General features: G+C 51.8%; 1 long non-coding RNA gene across 1 annotated transcript in view; it reads right to left on the reverse strand.

Annotated features, from left to right (window-relative positions):
* The window catches only part of LOC146871193 (uncharacterized), a 29824-nt gene extending 21113 nt beyond the window's left edge, over positions 1-8711 (reverse strand). The window contains exons 1-2 of the long non-coding RNA XR_014959515.1: positions 8367-8711; positions 6923-7012 (exon numbers count right to left, since the gene is read on the reverse strand). This is a non-coding gene — a long non-coding RNA (uncharacterized LOC146871193). The remainder of the gene's footprint in view (positions 1-6922; positions 7013-8366) is intronic.
* Between the last annotated feature and the right edge of the window lie 866 nt (positions 8712-9577).

Genomic DNA, 9577 nt, shown 5'->3' on the forward strand with positions numbered 1-9577 from the left:
GATTTCGTCGCCAAGATGGCCACTAGCCAGCGGGCCAGCAACCGGTTAGGCGCGTCGAGTGGCAAAATGCAGAAGGGCCCCACGCAGATCGTGGAGATGCTGGAGGGCTCACCTTTGGTGCAGATGCTGCTCGAGGGTTGGGCTTCTCAGGACCCAAAGCACAACTTGGAGGGAGCCTCGGTTGTTGCACTTGTCAGCTTGTCGTAGTCGTTCCAAGATGGCTGGCTCCACGTGTCTCGGTGCCTCCACGGGTCTCCTCCTTTCAGGGACTGTGGATCGGGCGGTGAGAGGTCTGGAGGTCCAGGTCTTGTCAGTCTCTGGGCTCGGGCTCCGGCGGGAGGCGGCGGCAAAGCAGACGGTGATTCGCTGGATGGTGCTTGCGTTAGCAAGGTGGTCACTCCCTGACCACAGGGGAGATTTTCTTCAGTCTTCTGTGCAGCAGAATGTCGAAGTTCCCGTCTTCTTCTTAGTTTCAAGTTGATTCCAGGATGTCTGAAGTCTTAGGACACAGCTCCTACCTTTATTCGGATTCTAGGGGCCGGACTACCTGCTAGGTCCCTCCCTATGGGTGGGACCAGGAAGGGGGGTGGTTACACCCCCAATCCTTTGTCCAGCTCGCCCCAGGCCCGGGACTGGTGTGCCCCAGGACCGGTTTGAACTGGCATATGCACCGAGGCTCCTTGTGAGCCACAGGCATGTCTGGTTTCTTTCAAGCCCTACCTGACCAATACACAAAATCCTGTCTGGGGTGGTGCACGCACCTCCCCTGGCAGGAAACCCTTTGTCCACACCTCCCAAGCTGGAAGGACTCCCAGCAGCAGGAGGGCAGACTTGTGTCTGTGGTGGCAGCATCCATTTTGTGGAGCTGAGGCTATGTCTGATTTTACCCGGGTTTCAGGTACTGTACATGTCGTGTCCCTCTAGAAGGGTGGAATGCTAACCCCGTCGCCAGAATTGGCGAGGGGTTAGTATTCCAATTCGTATGACACCTTACTCGACATGTTTTGATAAAGCCAAACCAAAGATAGCATTTAACCGCGAGGTTCATAATGCACTTAAGAGTATATGGTATGACGATATCTGGAAACAGTAGAAGGAAGTTGTTCCGACCACTGCAGACAGGCTCAGCTCATGCCAGAGCACCATCTCACATGGAACCAAGCACTCTGCCTTCAGGATTGTTAAGGCCTGCCATAGGAGTGACTTATAGGTTACCAGGTGTCCCATTTAGGGTTAGGTATAGGTATACTACACCTAAGTAAGAGGTGATTACACCAACTTACCCCAGCTGAGTGATCAGCCAGTTGTGTCAGATTGTTAGGCCAAGCCTGGGGTGGCATAATACATGCTGCAGCCCCTGGCAGGCCTTGGGTACACCAATGCCCTGGGTACCTAGTGTACACTGGTACAGGGGCTGACAGGGTGATCCACTTCCAATTGGTTATGCACCTAGGGTGCATAGTTTTAATTTAGTAGAGAGAACAGCAGGCTGGGGGTCTGATTGGCAGGCCCACAGCCTCAATATGTCAAAAACCAGTGAAGCAAAAAGCAAAAATTTGGGGTGACCATAGGATAGCAGACCCTACTCTCCTACATACAACAATTGCTTTTGCCAAGGCTTGTTTGCTTCGATCAAGTCGCCGACACCGCCGACAGCGAGAGCCTGTGTGGGACAGCTCGTGACTCGACTCCTGGACGTCGTCGACCTCCAGGGACCACGTGGCTGCAGAGACAAGCTACACCTTTCTTCCTGTTTGCACCCGACATTGCCTGGTACCCACCTGGTGCCACGCTGGTCACTGGCTAGTGACTGTGAACACTGTCCCCTCTGCTTACAGGTCTTCAACGTCTCCGATCCACTCTTGGATCCACTGCATCTCTCCCGGACCGACCGCCTGCAGCATCTTTGTCTTCAAGCTCCACGGAACAGATAGAAGAAACCCGACGCACTTCGAGGCCTATGCCCCCGCTTCCTGTGGGTGAGGTAAAGCTGGCACACCTGTGCCCAAGTGTAGTATTACATCTCTAGTGCCTGTGTTCCAAATCTTGAGTTCCTAGTCCATCCGGAAGATCCTCTTTGCAGTAACTTTGTACTTTTTACGCACCCATTGAAACCTATGGGAGCACGCGTGTGACTATTTGCTCTGCACACGCCACCCGTGGACCTCCTGGTCACTAACTGACGTTAGCTCCTTGTAGGCCCAGCGATTCTAGAGGCCCTAGGCCTTTTCCCTTTTCTGTTCGTGGTACTTATACCACTATTTTAGTATATGGTTCGAGTGGCCACCAGGGCCTATCCATATAAAGTGCAACTTCTGTGTATTCTGTGATAATCTTGTTTGACGATTTGTGCTCCTGTGCTCATAAAGAGACTAGGGGTTACTTTGAGAAATAAATACATATATATTTTGAATATATATCTGTGTGGTGTCCTTTCATTGGTATAAAAGGGGGTTGCATTTGGTAAAACAGCTGGCTTAACACGCTTCACGAGTTTAGCCTCAAAGACTGCTTAGCCTACGCTACCACTAGGGCAGCTAGTCCGAAAAGGTTGACTTACAACCACACCATAAGGGTTGCTTGGCATGGTACAAGGTGATCACTTTAACTAGTGAGCATCATATACCAGGCCAACTTCTCACATAGATGCCGCCCAACTGTCTTGCCAGGAGCCAACGGGACCCCCAAATCCCGCATGAGCGCGCAAAATTCCTGCAGCGCCCACCCGCATTCGGAGGAACCCCGTATCCCCAGGATAAGAAAGTCGTCCAGGTAATGCATGACCCATCGGTGCCCTGTCTTTTGTCTGAAAACCCATTCCAGGAATGAACTGAATTTTTCAAAATAAGCACATGAGACAGAGCAACCCATTGGCATACACATATCCATAAAGAAATTCCCTTGGAATTTAAAACCCAGCAGGTGATAATCATCCGGATGTACCGGAAGTAACCGAAAGGCCGATTCTATGTCAGATTTTGCCATCAGAGCCCCAGGGCCCAAACCCCTGAGGATCTCCACCGCTTGGTCAAAGGACACGTATTTAATGCTACAGAACTCATCATTAATTGCATCATTCAGTGAATTTCCCCTGGGTGCTGACAAGTTGTGTATTAGTCTGTATTCCCACTCAACCTTTTTGGGGACTACTCCCAACGGTGAACAGACAAAATTCTTGACCGGCACTGACGAGAAAGGGCCCGCCACCCTCCCTAGGCGTAACTCCTTGGCAATCTTTGAGGAGACAACATCTGGATTATTCCTGGCCGAGAGTTGATTCAGGCACTCAGAGGACCCTCTATAATTAGGGGCTGGAATCCTAAAACCGTCCCTGAAACCCTCTAGAAGCGTTCTCGCCGTAAGGTGGCATGGGTATTTGTTGAGCCGAGGGGTCAGAGCCATCACATCAATGGGGGACCGTGATTTGAGTGTCGACACCATCTCACTCCTGCTTTTTCCTACCCTTTTCCTGAGATCTCTTGAGGCATTTAGACTCAGGGTGGGAAGGGTTAGCACAAATGGAACATGCGTGCTTGAATTTGCATTGACCCTGTGGTCTGGTGCATGTTCGCCTATTGAAATCCCAATACGTCCCTTTCCTCCCACCATTGCCGCTTGCACCAGTGGTATAACTGGTACTCCCCTGGGACCGAAAGGGCTGAAAGGGCTGCGCCGCGTGTGGGGCCTGACTTTTTGTATTACCCTGCCCCTCACCCCCAAACAGATTCAACCAAGCAATTGTGCAAATTCGGTCCTGTGAGAAGTTGGCCTGGTGTATGATGCTCACTAGTTAAAGTGATCACCTTGTACCATGCCAAGCAACCCTTATGGTGTGGTTGTAAGTCAACCTTTTCGGACTAGCTGCCCTAGTGGTAGCGTAGGCTAAGCAGTCTTTGAGGCTAAACTCGTGAAGCGTGTTAAGCAAGCTGTTTTACCAATAGTAACCCCCTTTTATACCAATGAAAGGACACCACACAGATATATATGGATTTATTTATCAAAGTAACCCCTAGTCTCTTTATGAGCACAGGAGCACAAATCGTCAAACAAGATTATCACAGAATACACAGAAGTTGCACTTTATATGGATAGGCCCTGGTGGCCACTCGAACCATATACTAAAATAGTGGTATAAGTACCACGAACAGAAAAGGGAAAAGGCCTAGGGCCTCTAGAATCGCTGGGCCTACAAGGAGCTAACGTCAGTTAGTGACCAGGAGGTCCACGGGTGGCGTGTGCAGAGCAAATAGTCACACGCGTGCTCCCATAGGTTTCAATGGGTGCGTAAAAAGTACAAAGTTACTGCAAAAGGAATCTTCCGGATGACCTAGGAACTTAAGATTTGGAACACAGGCACTAGAGATGTAATACTACACTTGGGCACAGGTGTGCCAGCTTTACCTCACCCACAGGAAGCGAGTGCATAGGCCTCGAAGTGCGTCGGGTTTCTTCTATCTGTTCCGTGGGGCCTGTAGACAAAAGTGCTGCAGGCGGTCGGTCGGGAAGAGATGCAGTGGATCCAAGAGTGGATCGGAGATGTTGAAGACCTGTAAGCAGAGGGGACAGTGTTCACAGTCACTAGCCAGTGACCAGCGTGGCACCAGGTGGGTACCAGGCGATGTCGGGCGCAAACAGGTGATGAGGGGTAGCTTGTCTCCGCAGCCACGTGGTCCCTGAAGGTCGACGACGTCCAGGAGTCGGCTCACGAGCTGTCCCACGCAGGCTCTCGCTGTCGGCGGTGTCGGCGACTTGATCGAAGCAAACAAGCCTTGGCAAAAGCAATTGTAGAAGGATTCGGAAATCAGCTGTTGGTTCTGACCAGCAAGGTCAGAGGGATTGCTCCTTTGGAGGGGAGCAAGGGCCAGTCTGGAGCAACCAGACCAGCGGTGTTTGTCGTAGATTTCGTCGCCAAGATGGCCACTAGCCAGCGGGCCAGCAACCGGTTAGGCGCGTCGAGTGGCAAAATGCAGAAGGGCCCCACGCAGATCGTGGAGATGCTGGAGGGCTCACCTTTGGTGCAGATGCTGCTCGAGGGTTGGGCTTCTCAGGACCCAAAGCACAACTTGGAGGGAGCCTCGGTTGTTGCACTTGTCAGCTTGTCGTAGTCGTTCCAAGATGGCTGGCTCCACGTGTCTCGGTGCCTCCACGGGTCTCCTCTTTTCAGGGACTGTGGATCGGGCGGTGAGAGGTCTGGAGGTCCAGGTCTTGTCAGTCTCTGGGCTCGGGCTCCGGCGGGAGGCGGCGGCAAAGCAGACGGTGATTCGCTGGATGGTGCTTGCGTTAGCAAGGTGGTCACTCCCTGACCACAGGGGAGATTTTCTTCAGTCTTCTGTGCAGCAGAATGTCGAAGTTCCCGTCTTCTTCTTAGTTTCAAGTTGATTCCAGGATGTCTGAAGTCTTAGGACACAGCTCCTACCTTTATTCGGATTCTAGGGGCCGGACTACCTGCTAGGTCCCTCCCTATGGGTGGGACCAGGAAGGGGGGTGGTTACACCCCCAATCCTTTGTCCAGCTCGCCCCAGGCCCGGGACTGGTGTGCCCCAGGACCGGTTTGAACTGGCATATGCACCGAGGCTCCTTGTGAGCCACAGGCATGTCTGGTTTCTTTCAAGCCCTACCTGACCAATACACAAAATCCTGTCTGGGGTGGTGCATGCACCTCCCCTGGCAGGAAACCCTTTGTCCACACCTCCCAAGCTGGAAGGACTCCCAGCAGCAGGAGGGCAGACTTGTGTCTGTGGTGGCAGCATCCATTTTGTGGAGCTGAGGCTATGTCTGATTTTACCCGGGTTTCAGGTACTGTACATGTCGTGTCCCTCTAGAAGGGTGGAATGCTAACCCCGTCGCCAGAATTGGCGAGGGGTTAGTATTCCAATTCGTATGACACCTTACTCGACATGTTTTGATAAAGCCAAACCAAAGATAGCATTTAACCGCGAGGTTCATAATGCACTTAAGAGTATATGGTATGACGATATCTGGAAACAGTAGAAGGAAGTTGTTCCGACCACTGCAGACAGGCTCAGCTCATGCCAGAGCACCATCTCACATGGAACCAAGCACTCTGCCTTCAGGATTGTTAAGGCCTGCCATAGGAGTGACTTATAGGTTACCAGGTGTCCCATTTAAGGTTAGGTATAGGTATACTACACCTAAGTAAGAGGTGATTACACCAACTTACCCCAGCTGAGTGATCAGCCAGTTGTGTCAGATTGTTAGGCCAAGCCTGGGGTGGCATAATACATGCTGCAGCCCTTGGCAGGCCTGGGGTACACCAATGCCCTGGGTACCTAGTGTACACTGGTACAGGGGCTGACAGGGTGATCCACTTCCAATTGGTTATGCACCTAGGGTGCATAGTTTTAATTTAGTAGAGAGAACAGCAGGCTGGGGGTCTGATTGGCAGGCCCACAGCCTCAATATGTCAAAAACCAGTGAAGCAAAAAGCAAAAATTTGGGGTGACCATAGGATAGCAGACCCTACTCTCCTACAGGTCCCATGACAACGATGGGTCGGATGCCTTCGCCATCCTGAAATTCCTATCATACTCTAACCATCCTCCGCCCGCAAATTTATCATTGGCCAACACTATCCTGTTCTGATAACAAGCCATCTGTGCCTGTAAGTTAGGAAAACGCTCAGCTGTAACTGCCATAAATATGGAGAATGCTCTGATCCAATTCATTAGATTCTCTTCCACCCTGTACTTCCACATCTCAGTCTGCCATTCCCTAGGGAGCATATAATCCTTCTTCTTTCTAGATTCCTCCCTCTCCCTCTCGCAGATCAATAATGCAAACATGTCAATATATTCACCGGCCCATATTCGGTTTTTTAACTCCATAGACACATGTCTGCCTAAAAACTCGCGCTCAGAACTGGACTCCCCCACGCCCAACATTGGTAATGCTGGCAGTTTACCTGTTGCTGCCGGCCCTGCAGCCTCAAGCGAGATCCCTGCCACACCGGGGACTGGCAAACCCTTGTTCTCCATCGTGCCGGAACCACCCCCTGCAATGATAGGCAATGAAGCTACCGGGCCAGCAGTGATCAATTCTTTGGGTCCTGCATTAAATTTAGAGACAATACGCATTGCCTCTGCCAAAGCATCAGTCCCCAACTCCTTTACCCCCACTGTCGGGGAGAGAATGCCTGCCTTCCCCAACCATGGCCAAATGCGAAACTATCTCTTGAGGCAGATCCCCCCCCCCCAAGCGGATTATCCTTGGTGGGTGTAAGCCCTCCCGGGGAAGCTGGCTGGGGCACCGGGACCACAGGAACAATTAACGGTGCGAGGGGTGCTAATACAGGCACAGAAACCGCCGGCGACTCAGGAATCTGAGGTAGGGCCTGTGGTTCCAGAACTGGCGCTAAGGGGGGTGCCGTTGACGGGATCCCCGGACCCAGCACCGGGATAGGAGGTGCAGGGGTATCACTAGGGACCCGTGGCATGGGTGGGTTTAAACCCTTTCCCACCCGTTTCCTAGCTCTCACCCGTTTTGGGACTGGCGGAAAAGCAGCCTTCGGGGGCACATTGGGGCGCGTAGGCCTCTCACCCTGCCCCTCCACCTTCTCCCTGAGGTTAGCCAGGTCTTGTCCCATCTCGGTCACTTTCCTCATCATATCCTCCATTAGTTTTTCCATGCGAGAGCCTTGCTCCCCCTCTTAGTTTTCCCCGCCATTGGAATAGAAAGGGCGTCACAAGAACCCCCTAACCCTTATATACTGGAAATGCTTCAATGGTTTGTAATACAACAGCAAACAAAACGGTCCTACTGGCAAGAACGGACGTCACAAAATCCCTGCGACCCGACTAGTACCACCAATGGATCAGTAGTCTATAATGCCCAACAGTCAAACAACAGCAAACAAAATCGATCCCAATGGCAAGACTGCGACAAGCTTAAAAAACGCTCTTATTGCATAAAGCCTAAACAAACCCCAACTCTGTGTGCGATGGCTCTAAGTACTAACCCTCCCAGCAGGCAATAAGTATGCCTACGCGTCAGCTACCAGCCTACCAACACATTCAAGCAGCGTTGTGCCCCCCACAGTGCGTGTGTACCCTACGCGTCAATCACGTATTACACGGACAGCATACACCGTTTTGAATGCCCAATGCGTGAAGCAGCGAGAGAGATCTGACAGAACAGAATCAATGGAGAATTGACCCTGTAACCTTGAGAGTAAGAGTCTCAGACCTGACTATTAGGCCACAGTAACTCTAACGTGAGCCCCTTCCAAAAGCTTTCCCCCACAAGCCTGGCGCAGCAGCCTGAAAACAAGGCGGGTGGAGAAGCGTCACTGAGCAGCAGTAAAGCGATCGCTGGAGGGGCGCGCCTCTCGCGCCACCGCCTCCCGGTACCTGGTGCTTGGAACCACGCTCCTGACGCCCTGATAAAACGCTCGGTCCCCGCAGCAACTCCCGCTGATCCAGCTGATCCTGCCTGCCGTAGGGGCACGCGATGTCCTCGGTCGAACCTTCGTGCTCCCGCTTTCCCACAGGTGACTCTCCTCGTCGCCACAGCCCTCGGACGTATGCTCAACCGGCGTAAAACGAACACGAACACCTGCAAAAGTAAAGAAAAATCGAGGTTAACGCCTCTTTGCGAGGCGTAGGGGGGGCAAGCTGGGGAGTCAGGAACCAAGAGACCGGTTCCCTGGCTCCCCAGCCATTTATACCCCCCGGGTCCGGCCAGACCTGGCCGGACGTTTGGCCTTCGTCGCGACCCGGAAGTGATTCAACCCAGCCAATGGGTGTTCAGGGGGGGGGCCGGGCCTCCGGCGCGTCCAAGCGCGCGTCCGACCCACCCCCAGTCGTAGCGGAGGAGGCCGGCTCGACCGCCATACTTCTGGTGTGGCCGATGCCGGCCCCGCCGTTCTATGATTGTATGCAGAATTCTCAAAGTCCAGTGGAGTAAAGTCTGGTGTAATCGGGAACCATTTGGGGTGGCCAGGAGTGTTAGGATGCGTAACCTTCCTGTACGATTTCGAGATTACGTACTAACATGATTAAAAGTAGTACGAGGAATATAATTTTTTGATGTTGTTTTTTTTTTTTTTTCCTGAAAGGGGGAAGGTTTGTTGCATGGACTGCGAGTACACGATCACTGTACTTCTGCGGTCTTGTCTCACTCGTACTCACGTTTTCTTATAATGCAGTTATTTCCGACATGGAGACATGGGCGCGAGATTTTGCTCGTGTCTCAATGTTATCTTTTAAGCGCTACTGCTGGCTGCAGGAGGGTTTGTTATATTTTGAACATGTGGGATTATGTATAGACATATGTGGGAAATGTCTGTTACTGGCATTCATGATTTGGATGAAGACTTACGTGTCTCCATGTTTATTCTATGTAAATAAAAAGTTACCTTGGAATTCCTTTGTTTCCTGTGGATTGCTCTTCGAACAGATGTCCTTCTCAAAAGCTGCAGGCTACTCTGGATGCCAACGGACATCAGATGGACAGACCAGTCAAAGAAAAGTAAGGGGGGGTGATGATCGTCATTGCTCCCGTCAACAACAATTAGCCAAACCAGTGCATTTACACTGAAAGTTCAAGTGATAAGTGAATT

Source organism: Triturus cristatus, chromosome 1_1, assembly GCF_964204655.1.
Source record: "Triturus cristatus chromosome 1_1, aTriCri1.1, whole genome shotgun sequence".
Classification (NCBI taxonomy): Eukaryota; Metazoa; Chordata; class Amphibia; order Caudata; family Salamandridae; genus Triturus; species Triturus cristatus.